The following is a 24928-nucleotide window of genomic DNA, read 5'->3' as shown; positions in this document are numbered from 1 at the left end:
AAAGAAATGAACTTGCTGGCTACTCTACATAGACCGGATATATGTTATTTAGGAAACAGAATAAACACAAACTGGTGTCTTAGAGTGACAAACACTTTAGTCAATATAGCTAAGACCTGGAAGACCAGTTCCTTTCTTCAAACTTATGACTTCATATATTATCTCTCAGTATGTTATGAAGAAACACACCAATCTTTTCATGCCTTGATATTTCTTCATCAAATATGTAAAATGACCCCTAGAGACTCTTGTCTCAGAAGTAGTATGTCCAACTAATCTGAATAGAGAATCCCTTTGGGGCTATTATTTATGTGAAAATTTATCCTTTCTGACTCAAGAACAGCAATTTGTTTTTGCTCTACAGTATGCTGCTATCAATATGATACTTCACCTGAGAGGCTTCATTTATTTTTTTCAATATCCTTCTTGTACAAGAAACAAACAGGTATGAATGCCCATGTCCCACCAATAAATCCTTAAAGGGCAGATCACAACACATACACACATGTACATGTAATTACAGCTGCAAATATTGATGCAATTTCTATTATAAACCTTAGATCTATAAAGATATTTTTCTGTTTTTTTTTCTGCTCAGTGAGACTGCTTAAAATAAGCCATCTGCACATCTAAAATAAGAAGCCATGAGAATTAAAGTCTGACTTCTTATTAGAAAACTCAGGATGAAAAGAAGCCTGCTAGGAAGCGTTACAGACTAAAATGTCACTGGGTAAAGATAGCTCCTTCAGTTCTCTTGAGCTGTCTGCAGACGGGCGCTACTTTTACATATGAATTTTTCTTCTGAAGCAACCCTCACTTGAGGTAACCACAGTTTTCTATTGTTAGGCACCTAATATATGCAAAGCATGCAGGACATAAAGAGATTAAATGCTTTCTATTCAAATATTAAATCTTATAACTTCGTCTGAGACTGGAAATGGGTATAATGAGTATCGACTTTTAGGTCTGGTGGTTGTTAGGGTAATAAGAAGAATGGACCCGATAATCGAATGAATATGTTTCTATCCTATTTTCTACATTGGGAGACCAAGAAACATGGCCAGAATACATCTTTCGAGTCCCAGGGAACAGAGGACAAGATCCTGAAAGGAGTAAGATAGGGTGAAGGGGGACCTAATTTTAGGGTACATTGCTGAATTGGTTGTTCGATGGGCAACAGGGACCTGTTCCTGGTGGGAAGTCATGTAGAATACCCTTGAAGATTATTGATTAGAAACACAGACATGGGGCAGCCTGATCCCCCAGTTGGCTAACATTAACAGCAGAAAATATCAGTGATATAGTTTTTAGGAGTCTTACTAGGAAGTAAAGAGCGTATGGGACAACAAGCAGGACAATCCCATTTTACAGCTGAGATAAGATACCAAGAATTCGTGTGAAGACAGTTGACTCAAAAACGTGCACAGCGAACACTTGAATTGAGGGGATGTGACAGAAACATAAACATATCTAACAGAACTCCCAGTACTAACAATTGTTCAATATAAATACCATGCCCACTCAGTCTTATTTCTTCACCCTAAAAGAGAAAGGAGGATCTCCTTCCCTGACTGTCCACCACAGTGATTTCAAAAGAGCATAGTGAAACTCTTTGGCAGAAAGCCCACTAGAAACTTGACAGTTTCTGAGGATACTGTAGAATGTAGGCATAGCCAGAAAATGGGGACAAGATCAAAGGAAGCATGGAGAAGGTCACAGGAATCCCTGACTTCATGCGACGGTTCTAAAACAGCAATGGACCAGAGCACAGAGCACACATAAGTGATAACAGCGTTGCATTTAGCATTTGGGGGGAAAAACGCGTAACTCCAACATGTAAGTTTTTCATTTATTGGAATGTTAGAGGAGTGTTTCTCGCTAGAATTGATATCAATTGATATACATACACTCTTTAAGGGACTAATATACGAAGAGTATCTAATGCCTGCTCTACCTCAAACCTACTGAAGATCTACATTTTAGTCATGCCTCTGCTTCTCAGCTTTAAACTTCAAGTTCACTTTCTTCTGCAGGGCCATGACAATGGAAAGACTCCAGTTACATTATTAATTTCAGCCTTTTTTGATCTCTATGATATCAACCAGTGGCTCTCCTTTCCTCCTTATGTTGTAAGACAGTTATGCTTTAATTCTTTCACCATTTTGCATATTTAATGAAGGTTAAACACCAATGTTACTATAAAACTTCCTCTGGAGTACAGATAAAGGTGGGTATGCATTATAGATATAATCACAGTTAACCGTATTCCATATGGCACTTCTTGAAGGGATTACGAAGCCACTTTGCAGAAAAGAACTCAAACTGGTGTTTGAAATGATTACATACATTCAGTGAGGAACAGCTGAACTTGTGCAAGCTGTGGCCCTACAGACTTCCCTTATGGAGCTTCCTAACGGTCCTTCCTACTTCCTTTTAGGTACCTTTTCCTGGGGTGGTTGAGGCAAACACCTCACAGGGGAAAATTACAAACCCTGAAGGTGCTAACCTACCTAGTCTTCAACATTGACATAGATGTGTGGTACCAGTGACATCCCTCTTGACTTATCTTTCAGTCATTGGTAGTGTTTAAAAACCTTAGCTCTATAGTTACCCTCAGTGTGAACAGTCTCTGCTCACCAAATATCTCTGGATGCATGCACCATTTCATTCTAAAACTTCAGACATCTTCAAAGAATGTCTAGGCTTTCTATTTTGAGATTCTATGAAAGTCTTGTGTCCCCCGAGCCTACACTTTAATACTTTAGGATCTTAGTTATTTCCCTAAACTAACATGAGAGTTGCCGTGATGTGTCAGGAGCTACGTGGCTCTCAGGGATTCAGAATTGGAAGCTAGGATTATCTGCATCCTTCAAGGACGTCTCAGTTTGATCTTGTGTCATAATAAATCTTACTAAAGAATGATAAAAGTTGCAGTGGGTAACAATGGGGATTCAGTGTTTCTCATTCAGTTTTCGGTTGGCAGTGGAAGTCTTAGGACATGTGACCCCAGGACAGAGTTGTAAGGGAGAGCTGGGAAAGAAGAGGGGACAAGTGCCCAAATGCACCTGTCTTCTCCCAGGTGAGTAAAGAGTGTAGTGAGTGATGCACAAAGACAAAGTCCCGTGAGAAAGAGAAAATCACGTGCTGATCAAAGACTCCTGGCTCTTGTCCTCATACTTTCTCTGCTCACTTTGTAGCTTTTGCGACTTTCCCCCTGTGTATTCAAGAAGCAAGTATTGACCATCCACTATGGACCAGTACCTGGTAAGAGCCACAACACAGTGCAAGCTGCTGAGGAAAGAGGTGTGACTGATGAGCGTGGATAATCATATCTACTGTGGAGATGCACACATGTGACATTAGAGAGAGAGACTAAGAGAGAGGGGAAGGGAATTATAACCATCACTGGTGCTATAGTGTAGAGTAATGATTTTCAACGTGTAAGGGTTGTGATCCCTTTGGTGGTAGCATATCAGATTACGATTCATGACAACAGCAAAATTGCAATTACAAAGTAGCATGAAATGTTTATGGTTGGGGGTCGCCACAACATGAGGAACTGTATTAAAGGTTTGCAGCATTAGGAAGCTTGAGAACCATTGCGTAAATGAAGCAGTGCTAAGTCCTCCACAGAGTGTGGAGAGATTTTTTTCTTTTTCTTTTTCTTTTTCTTTTTTTTTTTTTTTTTTTTGTAGATAAGGCTTTGCTTTGATTCTGTTTGCTAAGCTTATGTAGCAACCAGGACAGCAATAAAGATGATAGGTGTGAATGATTTGCTGTGGACTGTGGTTCCTTTACAAAGAACTGTCAAGTGACAAGCATGCTTCTTTACTATTCTGCAGCAAGCTAGTCAGTTTTGCAGTGGGCATGAAGATGACAAAGCAGCCTGCCTCAGGAAGTTTTGTCATTCTGATGCTGTTGCAGAGTGAAGTCTTCTGGTTGTTTATATAGCTGTGCCCTTTACTCCTGCAAAGTCAGCATGGGTGTATGAACTTTGGAGTCAAAGTTAGGGAGGGGTTCTAAGTAAAGAACTCTTGGCTTTCTACTTTCCTCCAAGTAACACGTTCCATTCCTCACTCCTTCTTGCCAGTTCTGCGTTCAGTGTTTACCCCCATGGGTTGCCTACCATTTGGCTAGATGGTATGGAGTTCTAACGAAGGTAAGGTTTTTTCTATAATGTTTATTTCTATATCTTAAAGTTGGACGTAATTGAATCAAATATCTAGTGTTTTTACTTGACACATTACTTTTATGTTAGGGAAAAGTGTGATTAATCTTTTAAATCAATTGAGTATAAATATGTATAAATATATATGTACATATATATATATATATAGTATACATGCACAAAACAAATAATAAAAAGTTGGCTGGTGGATGCTGCTATGTATTTTAAATAGAAGAAATTAAGAAAAACGAGACGCCTTAATGTTTTGACAAGACACAGAAGGAGGGACTGGATAATGCTTGCTTAAAGTGTTTGAGGACGTTTGATTTCAGTAGGTGCAGTCTGTACTTACCTAGTTACGATACTGGGCTTGTTAGTTACCCTAAAGTGGCAAACTTCACTCCTGTGATGTTTGGAGGAGATGGGGAAGAATATGGAAATGATATTTTAGTAGAATCATTGGGTGATTTTTACAAAATCATTTTTTGTACATTTTTGCTACCTCAAGAAAAAGTCACTAAATTGATTTTATTTTTAATGTGCAGAGAAATAATTTTAAAATTAGGATTTAATACTTATTATCATTTTATTGTTTGGGACCTTGGATAATAGGAAAAATAGTAGTAGGTATATATTGATGTATGTTGCTGTAATCTGATAAAGTGAAACTGAATCTTTTCATTTCCCAGAAACTGTCTGCTCAGACCACTGAACAGGTCCTGGGTGTTACGCTTCTGCTTTAGTGTTGCAAAAACTAAGCATCAAACCTCAAACCAAAGTCCTTGGCATGAAACTTACTTCTTCTTGTTCTTATCTGCCTACTCTGTAAAAGGAAGTGAGGAAATAAGACACCTAAGTGGCTGAGCTTTGGTTTTTGCCTGGTTGCTCATTATTGTCTCATACAAGATTATACACTTACCGAGTTTAGCTGATTTTTCTAGTTGGGAAATGAATATTGATATGATGGTCTAGTAATCTGACCCTATATGGTAATTTGAAATCGAAGGAGGAAGTTTTCTCAACTCACTTTGCTTTTCTGTGTGAATACGGTTAATTATTTATCTGACAGCTGATCCGCAGATGTCACCCTAGGGTAACTAGAAACCTGTTACTATTTCCCGTTCTGAATTGAGCCTCCCTCCTGCTGTTTTACTGATAGAAGGCTGGCAGAGGCAGACACTTCATTAAGTATCTGACGTATCTCCCTACTTCTTCCCTTGCCAACTTTACTTTGATTTGTTCAGGTTACTGGTGAGGAGTCCTGGGTTCTGACAACCAAACGCCATTCGCTGTTTTTGAGGGAAGTGAGAAGCTCTTCTCTGCCGTCCCTTTGTCTTGCCTTTGAATTCCAATGCTTTTCAATGTTCTGTTCTGTGTGCTCAGTTTAAGTCACAGTAAAGTCCTCTGTATTTTCTTGTCACACAGAATTTTCAAAGGCGGAAACTGATTTTTTTCCTTCCTCTCTTTCCTTCTTTCCTTCTTTCCTTCTTTCCTTCTTTCCTTCTTTCCTTCCTTCCTTCCTTCCTTCCTTCCTTCCTTCCTTCCTTCCTTCCTTTCCTTCTTTTTCTTTTCTCATTCTTTTTCTTTCTTTTAGACCTCATTAAAGATATTGCCCACCTGGGGCAATAAAGGCAAAAGATGCAATGAACTTACTTCACAAACAGTTCCTGCGTTTTCTAACTGGTGCTTGCTCCCTTCATGAAAACAGCATGGGATAATAGTCAAAGAATCAGCAAATACCACTATCTTCTGTGTGGAAACCAAATATTATTCCACTTCTTTCTCCCTTCTTCTTTTATTTGATGTTCAAATGTCTCATTACTGTATGCCCTAGCAATGAGTATGCTAGATTGACTTTCACCTGAAGGTGGACTTCCTGTAAAATTATTTTAGGCAAAAGGATTCCACTCTATTCTCACTTTAAGGACTATCTTTATTTTATTCTTGCATCATCTGCTCCATTTGGTGGCTTTTTTTTTACTTCAGGCTGCACCGTTTGTATCCTCAAGAGTAAACTCATGGATGCCAGTCATTTGAATTCAGCAGGCCAGCTCAACACTTCCTCTATTTCAAGAATGATTTCCAAAGGGTTGTCTTCTGGGCTTTACAAGTTGTATACTGACTGCCAATGAAATGACTCTTTCCTTGGCTCTTCAATCCTCTCTCATCTTACTATTTTGTTCAGCTTGTCTTTAGTTTTTGCATAGTTCTGTGTATATTCTGCCCATTACTTTCCAATTATGCTATTCCTAATGTCTAGTCCATCTATGGCCTTTGGTTATCTGTAACATATTTAATGTGATGTTTATTTTACTCAGAATAGTCAAATTAGTTCAATATAGTATACATGTGGCAGCCTCATGCTTAATTGGTTTTGGCACTACATTTGAGACCTTATAACTCATAATGATAGTTGTAACTGCTGTCATCTTACATGACGTGACTCACTGAGGGCTAACTATTTGCTGGGATGGATATTAAATAGTGTGTGTTTTTTGCTAGATAACTTGGCTGAATTTTTTTGTGTGAACGAAAAATCACATTCATGTGCTTAGACCATTTCATTGGGTTTTTGTGTGTCTGAGGTGACTTTTGGGGACTTTGTCTGATTTCCCACAGTTGAGGTATAGTCGTGTAAGCGCTACGTCAACTGTAGAGTCGGCTCCACAGTTTATGATACCTCTTGTGTTCAGTTATCCCAGACTTTAAAAAGTGAGAAAAAAATAAAACAAACAAATATTTCTCTTTAAACTCAGTTACTGGATTAGGTTCCTAGGGACCCCACATATGTGATGGCTTAGAATTATGAAAACACTGTTTTTACAGTTCTGAAGCCCTGATGTCTGAAATCTTGGGTTCAGGGGCCACACACTCCAGAGAGGAATCTGTGCTTGCCGCTTCCTGGTTCTGGTGTGGCATGAGCTTTTTTGGTTGTGGCAGTGTGATTCTAGTTCCAGCCTCCATCTTCTCTCGTGACCGTTCTTACTGTGCATCTATGTGTCCTTCTCTGCCTCTCACTGGGATTTAGGGCCCAGTCCAGGATGATCTTCCCTCAACCTTATCTTCTCCCTGCTGACAAAGTTCCTATCTTCAGATATGGGCTTAAATATTGCAGGATCTGAGTTAACTCACTATCATGTACTACGAAGGACTTCCAAGACTAGTCAACAAATCACAAGCCTATTGAGTCTGGGCATTGGTGAAAGTTCCTAGAGCCCCGCCCTGTAACCTTTCATGACTTTTGAATTTGGTAAATCCCTCTTTCAGCCTAAATTGGCCTAGTTGGCGCCTTCCTGTCTCTGCCTGTGGGTGTGGAGCTCCATTCACGCTGCTTTCCCTTAACTCTGCCCACAGACTTGTTGGTGATTTTTGTTTTATTTTATCTTATTTTTTTTTAAATTTTTATTTGTGTATATGTGTGCCTGACTTTTATGTGCACCGTGGGTCTCCCTGTTCCTCCAGTCCCTACCAGATACTTGAGGTAGAATTTAGGGCCTCCCTGTGCTAGACAAGTACTATACTGCCACAGAACACCTCGGCCCCAGCCATTTGTTCTTGATTACTCCAAAGGGTTCTTGTGCTTGCTGTGCAACTAGGACTCGTGTCTGATTCTATATCCTTGACCTATAGCATTTCTACTCATTCCCGATATGGGACTTTGTTGAAATTTTTGAAGACTTAACATTAAAATCACATTAAAATGTGTTTTATTTATATAACGAGGTCAAGTTAATTGTTTTCGCAAATTGTTAGTTTTTCTGCGCATATTCAGATGGTTCATTTTCAATTCTAAGCTAGTCAATTATAAGCCCGTGTTTTCTCAAAACTGAACCTGGGGCAAGGATTAAAATATTGATCTTTCACGTTGAAGGTGACAACCTGATGCAGCGAGGAGATGGAGGTGAGGCGGGTGGGTGGCTCTGTGAGAAACGGGTTTTTGTTTTGGCTGCTTCATGAGCAATGGAAAGGAGATTGAGAACTTTGGTGGCAGACAGGTACATTGGCTCAGCATGATGGGCGCTTCTATAGCTGTGTCTGGGAAAGGAGAATAAAGGGGTGTGTCTCGGAGTTCTCCATGAGAATGAGGGATGAAAGGCAGAGATGGCATTCATCTGCCAGATCTATTGTTTCCTTCCCATAAAGATTTAACACACACTTGGTGGGAAGATGGGTCAATGAATAAAAGTACTTGCTGTGCCAGCATGTGATGTTGTTCTTAGACCCAGAACTTGTGTAAAAGAAAACCAGAGACAGTTCTAGTATCGATAATTCTGTAGCCTAATGGGAGACCAGAGAGAGAGAGGAGAATGTCCAGGAGCTGGTAGGCTGGTTAGCCTGAAATATAAAGTAGAAAAATAGCAGAGAGACCCTACCTGAGCAGCAAAGACAGATATCCAATGTTCTCCTTTGACTGCCACAGGTATGCCCAAATTCACACCAACTAATGTGTGTGCACACGTCCATATACACATATATACACAGATTTAGTACACAGAGGAAAACCATCCTATATATCCAAACTTCATCATCTAGTCCCTTTGATGACAGTTCAGGATGCCACAACCGGCCCAGGCCCTGCAGTAAAGTGTTTCATTTTACTCCAGAAATATGAGGAAGAGCCAGGCTCTGCAGGTGTGTCGTTAGCTGGCTTAGCTCTGAAGTGACGTTCAGAGAAAATGGCCTGGCATTCAGTTCAAATGATGAACAAGCATCTCACAATTGCTGGGAAGTTAATAAAACAGTTAAGACAAAGCAATCTAAAGAGGCTCATGAGATTTTCATCCAAGGTGGCAAATCACATTTATAAATCTAATACTAATCTTTCTTCGACCTTCCTTGGAAGACACAACTTGGTTACTTTGGACATCCATAAAAAGAAGGTTCATTGTCAGACTGTAGAATAAGTGACCGATGAACCACTTGCTGCCTTCGGCATCTGTCACCATATTCTGTATTTATATTTTATTTATTTTTAAAATTTTAATTCAGAGCTCTTAAATAGTTTCCAATCTGACACCAAGTATAAGTACAAGAACACAATACAGTTTTATTTACTTTTCCCCAGGTCCCTCAGTGCTTAGCATCTAATACTCATGTTGCATTCTAAAAATTTAAGAAATTAGCAATGGGACAGTACTGTTATGGATGCTATCAATTTTATTTGAATGTCATCAGTTTTCCCCATAAGACCCAATCAGAATACCTCAACAGACCTAGCAGATCTGTCTCTCCAGTTTTCTCTGAGCTGTACATTCTTAGTTTTGCTTTGTCTTCTATGATTTTGGCGGAGTGGGGGTTAAGTAAATTGTAGCTCTGATTTATACTTTTCTTGTGGTTAGAATGAGGCTGTGAGTTTGTTGCATATTACCTATAGGTGTGATATACTGACCATTGTGAATGTGGTACTACAGATGTGGTACACCTAGCATCATGGGTAGCGTGGTGCAAGATTGCATCATGACTTGTCATGGATAGATAGTGTTAACCTGCTTGCTTGTGCAAAGTAGTTTGTCAGGCTTTCCCACTGAAATGATGATCTCCTCCCTTGAGTACTCGGGTCATTAGGAGGCACCAAGTCCAGTCTAGATTCAAGAAGATGGGCGCTGAACTTCACTTGTCATAAGGAATTTGGGTGCAGAGGTATTCTCTGGAATTATTTAGTAAGAGAAACAATTAGTTGCACCATGTACTTGTGTCAGAAAACCCAACATTGTGACTTAGTTTGCTGATTCAAATTTCTAGCCTTGGCCATTAGGGACTCTGAGGTTGAGAGCTGTACCCTTTGGGCATTGTTTCACTTCTCAAAAAGTTAGCACTGTCTCACTTTCCCTTCTTCGCAGCTCCCCAAATGTCCCTTCTCACCCAAGAGCATCTACCTCAGCCTGAGAAAGTGTATTTTCCCAGAGAAAGTCTAGCTAAGCTGGAAGGAAATATTTTATCCCGGGTTTTGATATTTATAAGAAAAATAGACCCTACACTGAAGAAAAGCAGTTACACAGTTTATAAATTGCCTTCAGGGATAAAATACCTTAAAATGCAAAATTCATCAAAAGACTGTTAACGGGCTTGTGTTATTTTCATCAATCATACTCTGTTGACATTAATGATGTATTGTTCTTACTGGAAAAATCAGCTGGCTTAATTGTTGATTTTTAAAAAATTCTTGGCAAGTCAGAGTAATTCATTTGGATTTTCAAGGGAAATTTTTCTAGTATAATGATCTGGATTCTGATTCTCAAAAGTTGTTAATCATTGAAAATGAACTGCATCCTGCGTGCATATTGGCAGCAAGGATGAATTTGCTTGTTTGTTATGATTGTGGATTTGATTTCTCATCTCAGCAAATATAGAACTGGATGCCCTTATGGTGCATCTCAAGATTGATTTGACAGCTTGAGAGGCCATTTAGAATGAGGGTGTAGGGAAGATGTAAGTACTTGATATTACATTTCACTCTATGTCATTTTCTCAAGAGTATAAATTCCTTGAGAACTGAAACTTTTTAAATGCGACCTTTAGCAGGAGTATTCAGCCATCACTGCCAGCCCAAATAAAGTTACAGTAACTGTGTGCTAACACACCTATGGAAAAATAGTATTTACTGCATAAGCTTTTGCTTGTCACCAAAATGCACTAGAGGTTTGGTAGATGGTTATAACTTACAGACTTTTTCAAGTTATTTTAAAACAATACCGAGTCAAGAATGCTGGCAGAATTCAATTGCTTTTCTTTGCTTTACCAAGTAGAAATGGGTTAATGTCTTTGCATGGTACTTGTAGACTTGAGAAATTATTCCACTCATAGCAAATCCATTGTTGTTTCTCTCCCCACCCCAGCTGTGTAATTCACAAGTGACAGAAAGCAACACCTGGAAGCCTTTGTCTTTTCTCCCTTTTCTAGCAAGCCTCTAATCACTTAGTTACATCCCTTGGGGTGGTCTTTGTCTCAACTGTCTCTTGGGTAATCCAGGTACTGTTCTAGTGGGAAAAATAATAATTAAAGACATATGTACATGTGTTGGCTAAACATGGACCTGTGACCCATGCTCAGTTATGCTATTCAGTTCCTGGTGAAATGTTGGAAGTGATGGTTAGGATTGTGGAAATGTCAAGTAACATCAGACATTAAGTATAACTTACTTAGATATGTGAGGGAGATGGTAGGAATCCAAGTGAAGGAAGTACCCCGTGAAGTCAGCTTGTGCCAAACTTACAAAAAGAACGAGGCATCCTATGGTAGTTGCTCTTTCCTGGCCTGACCCTATAGACTGTTGGCTATGTCAACTGGCTGATGTCATCATGTCCTTTCCCTATCTCCTCCGTCCTTGATGCCACTTTCAAAAGCTCTAACTCTTTCTAATTTCTTTGCTCGTTCTAATTTGGGGCTGGGAATGGGCATCAGCAGGAGCGGAGTTTTCAAGATTGGTCTTTTGCACAGTTTGGAAGCTAGGATCTGAGCCAGAGAAACAACACATGGTACATAGAATTTGATTGCAATGAGTGGGACGTGACATAAATGTGATTACTTCTATTTTAATCTATAGAGATATAGATGCCCCCAAACTGGTTAATTCTAGAGAATGGCAGAAAAAAAATGGATGTCACCCAGTTGCTGGGTGAGCACACAATTGGCGTGGTGTGAGCAGAAGCACCCACATGTAACAGAGGAGTGGTATTAGTGCCACCAATGGACACTTGTTCTTTCTGCTCTCCTTTACGCTGCTGTCAATCACAAAGAGTCACATTTTCCAGGCTCCCTCTCTCTATGACATCTATAGAAATAGGAGGCATCAGCCAATGGGAGGCACAGCCAGACAATTTCTCCCCGCTTTTGCTTGCTGAGGTGTCCCAGTAGAGGCTGTCTTTCCTCTGTCCCTCCTCCGTGCTTTCACAAAGAAGGCCCTATCTGTTTCTACTAACTTCCTCGGTTGCCCATCTAGGCCTGTAGCAGCTTCTCATTATTGATAATGACCAGATAATTTTATTCATTCTCTTATGAAAAACATAAAATAAAGAAAACAAAGTTCACCCATGGTTGTGGCTGTCTCCTAGCCTGACCCTGTTACTGCTGCAATATGACCAAGCAGGTGTCAGCAAGAGCAGTAGTCCCTGCCATGTTCTACACAAATCTGCCTGGTGGACCCGAACTCTGTGGGTTCTTGCTACTAATGACTTATGATGTCCTTTGTTCTGGGATGCCTGGGAAGCTATGCCTTAGCCAAGAACTGATATTTAGAGGCGCAAGCATTCTCTTACTGCAGGACAAAGCAAGACTGTGGTGCAACTCAGCTTTCAGGGTTTCCTGGATTATTATTAGTCAAAGTCTAGATTTTAGCCAAGCCTAGCCTGCTGGGCTTATACCATTTCTCTGCATTACTTCCTCATATCTTCATGACTCACTCTTGAAAGTTCATCCTTCTTAGTGATGCCTCTACTACAAGGAAACCAGAGTTTACAGTGTGCTTATAGAGGTGATAGAGAAAAATCTGCTAATTCGGCGAGATACATAAATGGAATTTAGGATTATCAGTTTCCAACAGTTTGAACAGTTATTCGATGGGGAAGGCAACAGCAACAGAACATCCAGAGGAATGAACAGTTGGTGGAAGGTTTGGAGTTTTAAAATTGAAGAGAAAAAGAGCCTTGCTATGATGTTTAACATTGATACATAGTATAAGGGATGTCCATGGGATTATTAGTGAAGTGTACCTCTGGGGGCTTCTGTGAGACTGTCCCAGATGGTCAGTTCATGAAGGCTCTGACACAGTGAACGGATTGGTCCATTGATGGATTAATCCCACAGTGACAGAATAGGAAGCTGTGAAAAGGAGGAGGCAGAGCCTACTTGGAGGAAGTAGGTCACCAGGATCCAAACAAAACCTTGTCCTGGCTTCTTCATGGCACCTCCCCTTTTCTCTGGTCATGCTTGTTATGGGAAAGCTCACCTGTCACACCCTCCTAACACCATGATGCTCTGAAACACAGCCAATGAGACAAAATTCCCTGAAACTATGAGACAAAGCAAACTGTCTCCTGTAGGTTGTTTCTTGCATCCCAGGGACAAGGAAGATAATATTCTTACCGAAAGTTAGAAGGCGCACAGAGGCTAAATTTTATGGCAGAAAGATGGCTCTGTGCCTTTGGCCAGTTGAGTGTGGAGTTTTCAGTAGTGCAAATGCCCGGATGGCAACTATAAATGAAGTCTGATGCAAGACTAGAAATCCAAATGCTAAGATAATGATATGAAGCCAGGAATTCTCGGAGTTGAATCATACATCTCCTTTTCTGGAAAAAGACTAGCATGTGTAGTCTTGTGGAGATGCAAATAGGACCGTGCAATTTAGTGGGAGTAAAGCCAGGAATAGCAGAAGCAGCTAAACAGAGTGGCACTATGGGTAAAGTCGCCACCGATGACTGTGTGCAACCCAGGGTAGGTTTGCTGAGACAGTGTATTTGAGGACCATTTGCCAGGAGGAGGGATAGGAGGCACTCACCCAATCCTTCCCAGCATTTTCCTGGACAGAGCATTCTCCCTGATTCTGGGATGTAGAAAATGTCTTGGGGGAGAATTGAGAGAACTTCTCTCTCCCTGCCTCTGACCTCTTTTGGTCAAGGCTTGCCCTCGGGCAGAATGCCTCAGGCTGTGGTCAGTGGGCTGGAGTCTTTCCCAGAACTGGTTGCTACAAAGTGGCCAAGGAAAGAAGTGGACAGGTAGATTAAAGCCATGCACACGAGTTGGCCGTCAAGTACATGTACATGTGGGGTCCAATGTGCTCACACCACCTGAGTGTAGTCTGCCTTCATATGTAGGGTACAGAATAAACAGAGTGGTTAGGAAAAACAACTGATTTAGTACAGGGTCAAGCCTCACTGCACATAGACATTAAGCTCTGAGCCTTTCCCACTGTTTTTATCTATTGGTGTGGGTTGAGGCTGAGTGTGTAGGGATTCATGGCTCCTTGGGTGGTTATGCTGGGTTTCCTTCAACCCCCACTTAATTTGCATTACATAACTCAATTATTTCTGAGACAGGGAGAGAAGGTGGTTGTTTAACAAGACTCGCTCTTCTGAGTGCCATTGTCCCCAGCTGAAGTCTAGACACACTTTGGTGCAGTGTATGCCTTGCTTCTGATGGATTTCTCTGGGTGAGCACAGGTTGGGTTTTATCTTTGTGCCATAACACTAACAAGTTGGCAATGTCACCAGTACTAGCAATTATGCCTTTAAAATATCCAATGCAGAGGAAAGAGTTAAAGGAAGAAAGAAGTGGAAGAAGCCAGAAGTAGCCATCAATCACCTCCAACTGAATTCTGTGTTCCCATGATGCTATGCTTGCTACCTGGACTAATGCACATCCGTGGTCCTATGTTGTCCTCTGAGAAACAAAAGGGCCTTCAATCCCATGTCTTGAGGCTTCCCTCCTTGACATTTTGCACATACTAGAAGTTTGATCTCCTGCCGCCCAGTGCGGGGGGCCTTGAAAGGTGAAGGAACCTTCCGAGGTGATTGGCAATGGAAGATGATTGGGTTATGTTGCTTTTATGGAGCTGGCTAAGTCCAGCATGAGTCGGTTCATTCCTTGTGGAGCAGTAGAGCAGGTTGTCAAAGAGCAAGGCTGGCTTCTCCTGTTTCGGGTCTTGCTGTACCTTATACCTTAGGGTGTTTTGTTTTTTTCTGTTGCAGTGATAGAACACCATGCCCAAAAAGGAACTTATAGAATGTATTTTGGTTTATAGTTCCAGAGACTGAGTCCATCATGGTAGGGGACACATGGCAGCAGGTGGACAGTGTAAGAGTCATAAGGCTTAAAACAGTACTGGTAACTGTCACCCCTGTAAATATGCATATTACTGCACATGTAAGAGATCCCAGATTATGGTATTGTCAGCCTTCTAGTAAGTTTTGAAGCTGAAAGTCACAGCCAGCTCCGATTCTACAACCCCTGCTCCTGACCTGGCAGCAATGCTCAGGTACCATCACTATCTGAAAAGACTTACAAGGTACCCTTGCTATCCAATAAGTCTGATAAGGTACCCTCGCTGTCCGCTATCTAATAAGGCTGACAAGGTACCCTCGCTATCTAATAAGAATGATGTTCAAATTGGAATTATTTTTCTCAACTCATCTGAATACAAGAGCTGTTGTGCGTACCAAGCGAGATGCCAGGCTCGGTGCCAAAGCTGCTTCTTGGCTCTTCAGAAGAGCAAGTGCCTTTATTTTTGCAGATGGGTTAAAAACGGTGCTTTTGTGCTCGCATTAAGCCTTTTTCTCAGAAGCTCTTGCCCTGTGGAATCAGATTAAATTCAAGGTAGCTCATCAAGTGTGGGCCAGGGGTGTGTTCCCTGCCCTCAGAAGAGCCTCCAGCTCAGCACCGAATACTGGCTGTTTCATGAAAGCACTGTGCATACTGATTGGGTGTGCTCTGTGCCTTTGGAGACAAGGGCATTGGCAACTGGAAAATACTCAAAGATGATAACAGAGAAGATCCCCTGCTACACAGAATGCTTAAGCACGTGCCAAAGCACTAGTATTAATTTCTCTTGGAGCTATTAACCTCTCCTTTGCCACTGGACCCTTCAGTTGGTCCTCTCTTCTGTAGGAGCAGAGGAGGGTACCCAGCCTGGACTGTGGCTCCCTTTCTGTGTGGTTCTGGGCAGGTCTCTCAGCTCCTGCTGCATTTGGTTTAACATACATGTGAGAGGGAGAGGGTGGTGCTGGCTAGGATGCTGAGAGGATTCATATCTGCTTGTGGGATTCTGGCATGTTTGGACAGGTGAGCTATTAGACAAAATTCAGATGATTTATCGTATGGTGAGAAATTTCCCCTTTCAGCTTTCCTCTAGATAACAAAGCAATATCAGATACTACAGGCGATATGTCTTAGAGGAGGAATTAAGGCAAATAGAGATTATCAGTCTCTGTGTGTTTTGGGTTAAGTATTCTTTGTTAGAAAATAATGTGGAATTTGAAGCTTAATTGAGATTTGGTCTAGTTTTAAGTGTTATTAGAAAGCTCGAAAGAGCCAGCCCGAAGCTTTGAGAAGGCTAACAGCAGATCTGCATGAGTTCAGGATGCAACAACCACGTGCTTTGCCAACATTTGTGAAAAACAACGTGGTTGGCAGCTGGATTTCTTGGTATTTTGAAAGGGCAGGTAATATGCATAAATAGATTTGGTGGCTTTCTTAAAGTTGTTTGTTTTCAAACGGGAATGCTGTACCTGTGTTTTCCTTTCTCCTGATTTCAAATATCTATGTGTTCCTCAGAGCTACCTGCTCTCAGAAGCCCGATCTGTTTGTGTGGTTTGCAAGGGGTTGATGTTTATTTGAATAATCTGAGGCAGCAGAAAAGGAATACGTTTAATCATCTAACCTTTACAACAAGGTGCATTTGAAATGTCAGCATTTTATTTCCGGAACAGGTGAGCTATTACATTATTAGGCTCGTATTTATTTATTTACACAGTACATCTTTTAGGGGAAAGGGTTTGGAGAACCTCTGAACAGCTTCAAATAAAGGATAAAACAATAAGAAGGACAAAAGAGATGAAAGAGTAAACAAAGAAAGGAAGCCAACATAGTATTTGTGATTTACCTAAGGGTATGGGAAGAGGACCAGGGCAGAAATAATTTGTGTGATCTTTACTATTCAAAAGAAGAGACCACTTCCTTTTGCTTTGAAACCCACAGCAAAGATTGTGCTTGGAATGTTGGTTAATGTTATTCTACAGATACTTACATACTAAATAGCCCTGTACTGCCTTGGAGGCAGAACGATGCAGGTGAAAATGTCCTTCTCATGAAGTTCACAGTAGCAGACATGGTAAGTGTTGCACCTGCTGACACTTGACCAGCTGTACTTTGTTTTTATATGATATATGGAAATAGTTCTGAATGCTTCCCTGACTCTCTAGTCAGACACCTGAGAAAGGGCAGACATCAGCCAGGTTAAGGAAAGCAGGAGAAGCAGCTGGGTAGACGGGAGACGCTACACTGAGCCAGTGTACCTGCAGAGAGAGCCAGAGAGGGGCCTGCGGAGGCCAACACTGTCAGCTCAGTCAGGATACCCATGCCCCGGACTGATTTAGTTTGATCAAAGTTAGCATGTAAGTGTATACATAGTTTTTACTTCCTGAAAGGAAAAACATGATTTCTTTTGGACTTACTGTACTTAGTAATTTACATAGTTTAAATCTTATATTGTTTTCAATGAAAATTTAAAAACATTATGTCAATTCTCACAAACTTTTTTTTAAAGTTTACTATGTCTAGGAAATCTAAAAGCTAGGAAACTTTGGTCTACTAAGCCTTCAACAAATCTGACTGCAGAGACATGAAGTTAGTGCAAACTGACGGCTGAAGCACTGTCTAGTGGCAAAGTTTTCTCCTTTGACTAAGGCAGGGATTTCAAAACACACAAGCCTGAACAATTGCTTTGGGATGAAAACCATGCTCAGTCCACTGAGCTTGTGGGGTGAGTAGAACTTGAATCCAGTCCTGTTTCCTGTTCCCATTCTATGTGCCTGGATGGGTGTGGGACCCTTCTTTATAGGAAAACAGTGGTCAGTTGTAGAGCATACACTTCCAGCTGTCTAATATAAGGATGAAATCCATCAATTCCACAAGAATCTGATGCAGACTGCAAACACATTGTCTGTTTCATTCATTTAGTGAGATATTAGTTTAATGAATAGGCCTGTTCTTGGTTGCCTTTTAGTAGGAGTCTGCATGCCAGCTATTGCTGAATTATGCTGCATCTATATACATTAGAAATTAGGTTGACAAGAGAGAGTGAATTCAGTGGGGAGGGGATATCTTGATATCCCATCCATTGGATAGGCACTTCGTTATTTCGTGCACGTTAAGATGTTTGCCTAGAGCCGGGCGGTGGTGGCGCACGCCTTTAATCCCAGCACTCGGGAGGCAGAGGCAGGCGGATCTCTGTGAGTTCGAGACCAGCCTGGTCTACAAGAGCTAGTGCCAGGACAGGCTCCAAAACCACAGAGAAACCCTGTCTCGAGAAACCAAAAACAAAAAAAAAAAAGATGTTTGCCTATACAATTTTGTAAGAGAAATACCTTAAGATGCCGGAAGATTGCTTCTAGAAGAAATCAGAAACTTTGGACTGGAGAGATGGTTCGGTTAACATTGATTGCTGTTCAAGAGCGATGACCTGAGTTTGATTCCTATATTCCAGGAACCCATGATAGAAGGAGAGAAAGTTCTTCTCTCCCCTCCGTGAGCTTGCTGCAGCATGTGTGTGACCACTTACACATATGTACATGTACACACATAGTAACAATTATAACGTTGTATCATAACCAATCTTGAATGCAGCCTTTATCAGACAACATTTTTCCTTCACTCTCATGATAAAGAAGAAATGAGCCTGGTCAAAGGGCATTGGAGGGAGGATCTAGATGGCCTTATCATGACCGTGGAAAAGGTCCTAGCTGAACCTTCCACTTTGTCTAAAGCCTCCTAAACATGCCCACTGAGATAAATTAACCATAAAACAGGTCCAAGGGTTGCAGGATGGATTGGCTCACTCCAGAAAATCCTTCGTAATTGGCCAATTACATTGGAAGCCGTGTTGAAAACAAACACTTTACTTAGCTAATGTTTACTTGAATTCCTGGAAACAAGCAATTACCTATATCATTTCTCTCCTCCCTACAATATCTTTTCCTTTATATTATGCCGATTTGTGCTTATTGAAGAAAATCAGAAATCGCAAACAAGAAAAAGCAAGGAGGCAAGAAAAATGAAGAAGCGGACAAAATCACGCCATAATCCTATTAGACGCTGAACAATAGCAACATTTTATTCACGCTGCCACCTATTGCCCACCCACACATACGCTGCATGTGTGAATGCATACGTTTTAAGAAATAAGTAAACTGTGCTGATCCTTACTCCTCCAGTGGCCTCAGGTCAGCCTGAACTGTCATCTGTCTCAGTGCCCCTGGAATTTAGACTCCTTTTCATCCTCGTCAGTGCTGGTCCTCTTGGTTCACCTTTTCCATCTTGTAGATATTTCCTTATCTTCTCTTGAGAAAACAGCTCTTGGTCGCAGACACAAAGTGCCATGCGTAAAGGCTTTAAAGTTATCTGGCTTCTGACTGACTGCCTGTGGTACCATACGTGTACTGGCTAGTTTTATTTCGGCTTGAGACAAGCTAGAGTCATCAGAGAGGAGGGAGCCTCAACAACAGCAACAACAACAACAACAACAAAAACACCTCCATAAGATCTGGTGGTAGGGCACTTTATTATTTAGTGATTGATGGGAAAAGGCACGGCACATTGTGGGTGGCGCGATCCCTAGGATGGTGATCCTGCATTCTATACGAAAACAGGTTGAAGCCTGGTGGTGGTGGTGGTGCATGCTTTTAATCCCACCACTAGGGACGCAGAGTCAGGTGGATCTCTGTGAGTTCGAGGCCAGCCTGGTCTACAAGTGCTAGTCTAGGACTGACTCCAAAGCAACAGAGAAACCCTGTCTTGAAAAATGGAAAAAGAAAAAGAAAAAAAAAGCAGATTGAGCAAGCCACAAGGAGCAAGCCAGTAAGCAACACAACTCTATGACCTCTGCATTAACTTCTGCCTCCTGGTTATTGCCCTGTTTGAGTTCCTATCCTGATTTCCTTCAGTAAAGAACAGTGGTATGAAAGTATAAGCCAAATAAACCCTTTTTCCCCCAAGTTGCTTTGGTCATAGCGTTCCAGCATAGTGACAGTAACCCAAATTAAGACACTAGGCCTTTTCTCAGTACTTTCCCTCTTCTGGGGTTCTTAATCCCAGATTCCTTCTTATTTTTTACTCACAGTGCCTTGGGAAGTAAGCCTCAAAAAATGATTTTGTCATCCAGTAAAGCAGTTTTTTTTTATTTTCACTCAACTCTAGCAAGGAATAGACAGTGTCAACTATGAGACCCCAGACTCAACCAAAAGCTATAGATAAAATATTAACCACAAGAGACAAAACTTTTTCCCACCCTGTATGATGCTGTAACCACTTGTACTGCCAAGTGGACACACTGTTCTGCCTGTGGGTGCGCCTAGTCAGAAAATTCCCTTTGTAGCTTGCAAGACTGCTTATGCTTCTGACGTTAGAGATGTAGGTCAAAAGGGTAATGGTTACGCGTGGGAGGTGGGAGGGGAAAGAGACAGAACATAAGCTAATAATTATTGTAACCATTTTTTTAAAAAAAGAAACTTAAGACGTAGAAACGTAGGAAGTAAAAATTGTTCTGTTCACGCAAGCCATTGAAACTGTATAAAACGGTTCAAGCTACTTGGGGCTACGTGCTTGGATGACCACCGGTGATCACAAACCTTTATTAGCACGAACTCCACGCATCCATTCCAGGTCCTTGAACCCATCTGCGGCAAGGCCTCCAGCACCTGTGTGCGTGCACCTTATGCACCTTCAGATGCCCTGGAGCTGGAGTTAGAGGTGGGTACCAGGAACTGAACTCAGGTCCTCTGCAAGAGCAACAAGTACTCTTGACCACTGGGTCATCTCTCCAACTCCAGGTTACATTTTATAGTTAACCAGAACAATCAGGTTCTCTTTCATGTGTGTGTGTATGTGTGTGTGTGTGTGTGAGAGAGAGAGAGAGAGAGAGAGAGAGAGAGACAGAGAGAGAGAGACAGAGAGAGAGAGACAGAGAGAGAGAGACAGAGAAAGAGATACAGAGAGAGAGGGAGGGAGGGAGGGAGGGAGGGAGGGAGGGAGGGGGAGCGAGAGAGAGAGAGAGAGAGAGAGAGAGAGACAGAGAGAGAGAGACAGAGAGAGAGAGACAGAGAGAGAGAGACAGAGAAAGAGATACAGAGAGAGAGGGAGGGAGGGAGGGAGGGAGGGAGGGAGGGAGGGAGGGGGAGCGAGAGAGAGAGAGAGAGAGAGAGAGAGAGAGAGAGAGAGAGAGAGAGAGAAAGTTGGATCTTTAGAGATTGTAAGAAGACTCAATTTCTCTTCTAAGTCTCAGCCTACCTCATGCCACAGCTTGTCTCATGGCAGCCTTGAAAATTCTCAAACCCTCTGCTAGGGTGGTATCAGTACCTGGCAGGGCCAGCTTTTAACCCTCTGGATTGACGGCCTCATTGCACTTTCCCATGACTGCTGCGAACAGTCACTGAGCATGGTTAGGAGTATTAACATGTACCTTTAGCTATAGGATATGATCCCTCCATAGTAACTCATTGGTGGCTACTTCTAAACAATGTTCCACTTAAAAACCTCCTATGAGGGCAGGCATTCTGAGATGCCTTGTGGGGTCTAAGTAATTTATTAGAAGAGTTATTAAAGCCATGGACAGGAAGATGAACAGACAGCAGCATTACAGGGGGGTCTGAGGAGAGTTTAGACTCCAATACTAGAGCTAGGCATTGGGGAGGAGCTCTGAGGAGAGGACTCAGGACCCACGTGGGTCTTATATGTTTTTGAGGATGAGGGTGGTTTCATAACGCAAACCTCTAGGCAGGCTCAGGGTTTGCAGAGCAGGAGTGTGCCCACCCACATTCTCTTTCATGTAAACACACTTCCCTAGGAGAGAGATCTGGCAGCTGGAGGTCTGTTAGCGAAGGACTCACAGAGGGACTCAGTAGGGTGCCTATCAGCATGTATGAGTAGAAGGCTGTTACAAATATGTTTTATAGCCTGACTATTGCTGGTCTTTGACCAGACATAAAAATGTCATAAAAATGCCTAGGAATCTGGAGTGAGATTACATTACATCACAGGTCTCATCGAAACTTCTTTGGACTTCCACTGATTCGTGAGACCTATCTTCCCTGTCTCTTGTCACAGGTTCAGCCTTCCTCCTCTAGCGCCACACTCTCGCCTGGTAAGTATTTCCCTAATATATGGGCTGCACTGACCATCCTTTTATTAGAAGAAGCCAAGTAGCACACACATCCAGTAAGTGGCTATTAAAAATTACAAAATCTAGTCATAGAAAGTCTGTGTCTACCAGCTTGCTGATCTCAAAGGTACGAGGTGTTCTCAGAGGAGAAGATCCCTAGAGGAAAATATTGAAATATGCTAATCTAAGTACTCCCAGAGTCACGAGCTTCTATTCTATTTCCACACAGGAACAGATGTGTTTGTTCACTCACAGGTGAAAACAGATTTTGAGCATCTCTTATGGTTGTTAGCAGGCCCTTCAACACTGATAGAATTAATCATCATTAAAGCACTTGTATTAGCAACTTCTACAGTACCGTCTTGGAAAGTGTGTTCTGAACAGTTACCTCTCATTCATCCTCAGGGAGCAGACGAAAAGCAATACACACACTCGTCACGTGGCCGGGGCTTAAGCATTCTATTGTATAGTATATTGTGAACCTTATCTATGTCAGTGAACTTCATATCTAATTGTAAACGAGTCAGTTACACGAGCATCGCAGCTGAAAGACAACATATTTTTGTTCCAGTTTTCTAACTGCCAATTTCTGATTCATCAAAGTCTTCATAGTTTATACACTTTACTTCTTACCAATCTTTTCTACAAGAAGAATTTGGTTGTTGACAAGTCATACAGGGAGTTCCAGTTTGCACAGCTGCATGAGTGGGTTTTATTCTCCCCCCTGTATTATTTACAGATGGAGTTATATGTAAACTGTAAGTATACAATCCCAAAGGCAGTAGACAGCTTCAGAGTCCTCCACAAAGATTATGATCTAGAGTTCAGAATCTTCCTGAGTTTGTCCCTGTCATTATTTCTTCTTAGGCCTGTCCTTCCAACAGGCTGATAGCCAGTCTGACAGCTGATTCTGTCTGAATCCCATCTTCTCCCTGGGCATTGATAGGCTCCTCTAGATGCTAGTCTAGAATTTAGGATATTTCCTTGAGTTTCTTCATGGTTTCTTGGCATTTTCATGATAAGGCGGGTCTCTATATATAAATTCAAAAAACAATATATTTTAAAAATGAATTTTAAAATTCAGTTCTGTGAAGAGAATGTGGTTGACACTTATAGGTGAGGGATTCTAGGGCAAGATGAAGTTAGTCGTGTCTCGGGTTAGATGTCTGCGTCTGGGGAGTTTATAAAAAGCCAGAGTATTGAAGAGAGGTCCTGAGTGGAGTTCTAGAGAATTTGAGCCCAACTGTCAATGTTGAATTGGAAAGAAAAAAAAAGAAACAAAACAAAACAAACAAACAAAAAGACTACAAAGGAAGTACTAAGCACAGCTCTGGAGGACTGTCCTGCGTCTCTTGTTTCTGAGCTCCCAGCGGTCCAGCGGTGTTCCCTCTCTCAGAAGTCAGAGCGGAGCATTTTGCCCAAAGAAGATACATTTGTAAATCTATACAGAGGGTTTCCTGGAGAAGAGAGCAGGGGATTTTTAACCCGTTTTCAAGATTGCCAGCTTCTTATGTGGGCTGTCCAGAGCTATCTCTCAGGTCTTTGAAAAATGGTCCCATTCCCAGGCAGTGCGTCTGTCTAGACTCACCCCGCTCAGTTCTGGGCTGGCTTCCAGCTCCTACTTGAGGATGTCGGCGATCCATCCTGGTGTTCATTCAGTCCTGAACTGCAGGAACCCGCCTTCCCAGGCCACGCCTCTCTTGTTTTTACATTCATTTTCGTGGACATTTGGTGGAGCGCTTTCTCCCACAGCTTCCTAACAAGGGGCAGATGGGTTATTTCTCGGAGGCTGTGTGAGTCTGAAAATGTCATTCTGCCCTCATAAGCTTGAGCTGGATGTAATTCTAGGTTGGAGGTCATCTTCCATTAGAATTCCCCACTGCAGAGACTTTTCTTTTCGCTCCAAAGTCACGCCGTTGTGAAGCTGAAAATTGTTACGATCAGTGATCTTTTTCTTCTCGGGAGTCTGTAGAGTTTTTTTTCCCCCCTCTTATGTTCTGAACTATCAGAATGGAGACTCTTAAGTTTTTCAATCTGCTGTGTCTGTTCAGTAAGGGTTTTCTGTCTTTGTGTTTCAGTAATAGACACTTATCTGGTATGTTCTGGAAATTTTGTATAGTAATTTTTCTCAGCTTTCTGTTCTTCCTTCCCTTTCTCCCCTTTCCCCAGCTTTTATAAAGCTGGCCTCGGAGTTTTCTTTTTCTCCTGTTTTGTGCCTCTGTAACTCTACTGTCAAGAAGCTCTCTTCCATTTTCTCTTTTGTTTCTAGTGACTTCACCTCTGCTTGTTTCCTATCTCAAAACACATGGTCTGTTAATTTTTATGACATTTCACTTCTCTTCTATGGATGCAGCATTTTCTTATCTCTCTGGGAATAATATGACAGTTTTATTGCAGGCAGTTTACTGTATTTGTTGATTTCTTACCTACATATTATTTAATCAGGATGCCTTTTGTGGAAGATGCTGTTGTGTTTTATTTTCTATCTTCTTGTGACAGCTTTCCTCCTGGTGCCTGGAAGTCACTGAATGTCTCCTAAATATTAAGAATGGGAATCTAAGAAGCCCATAGAATGCTTGCTGGAAGAGCCTGTACTTAGGACCATGCTGATCATCTAGGTTTGTTACAGAGGCTCTTTAGCAGGGCAGTGCAAGGGCCTCTATACAGCAGTAGATTCATTCATTAACGTTTCAATTCTCTTCGCAGTCCAGCTCTAAACTGTGTCTGGCTTATCAACTTGGATATTCATGTTTTTAATTTCTGTAGGGAACAAGCCTCCAGGCATCTCCCAGAGCAGGCGCAATTGCTCAGCAAAGAGGGATGGACGAAAGAGCCTGGAGAGCAATGCATAATTATTCCTCTTGTGTGTTGCAATAGAACTTGAGCCTTTTAGACTT

General features: G+C 41.6%; 1 protein-coding gene across 10 annotated transcripts in view; it reads left to right on the top strand.

Moving 5' to 3' along the window:
* Nucleotides 1-4026: 4026 nt before the first annotated feature.
* Hhla2 (HHLA2 member of B7 family) overlaps nt 4027-24928 on the top strand; it is a 76984-nt gene continuing 56082 nt past the window's right edge. For 2 of the 10 annotated variants that reach the window (XM_075964075.1, XM_075964040.1), the window contains exons 1-2: nt 20345-20623; nt 21977-22013. The gene's annotated coding sequence lies outside the window, so the exon portion shown is untranslated. Of the gene's footprint in view, nt 4160-16957; nt 16989-20344; nt 20624-21976; nt 22014-24928 lie in introns of those variants that run through there. The other 8 variants (XM_075964067.1, XM_075964003.1, XM_075964012.1 and 5 more) reach the window with 7 other exon arrangements.

Source organism: Microtus pennsylvanicus, chromosome 1 (genome assembly GCF_037038515.1).
Source record: "Microtus pennsylvanicus isolate mMicPen1 chromosome 1, mMicPen1.hap1, whole genome shotgun sequence".
Lineage (NCBI taxonomy): Eukaryota > Metazoa > Chordata > Mammalia > Rodentia > Cricetidae > Microtus > Microtus pennsylvanicus.
This window is presented reverse-complemented; position numbering and strand designations above follow the sequence as displayed.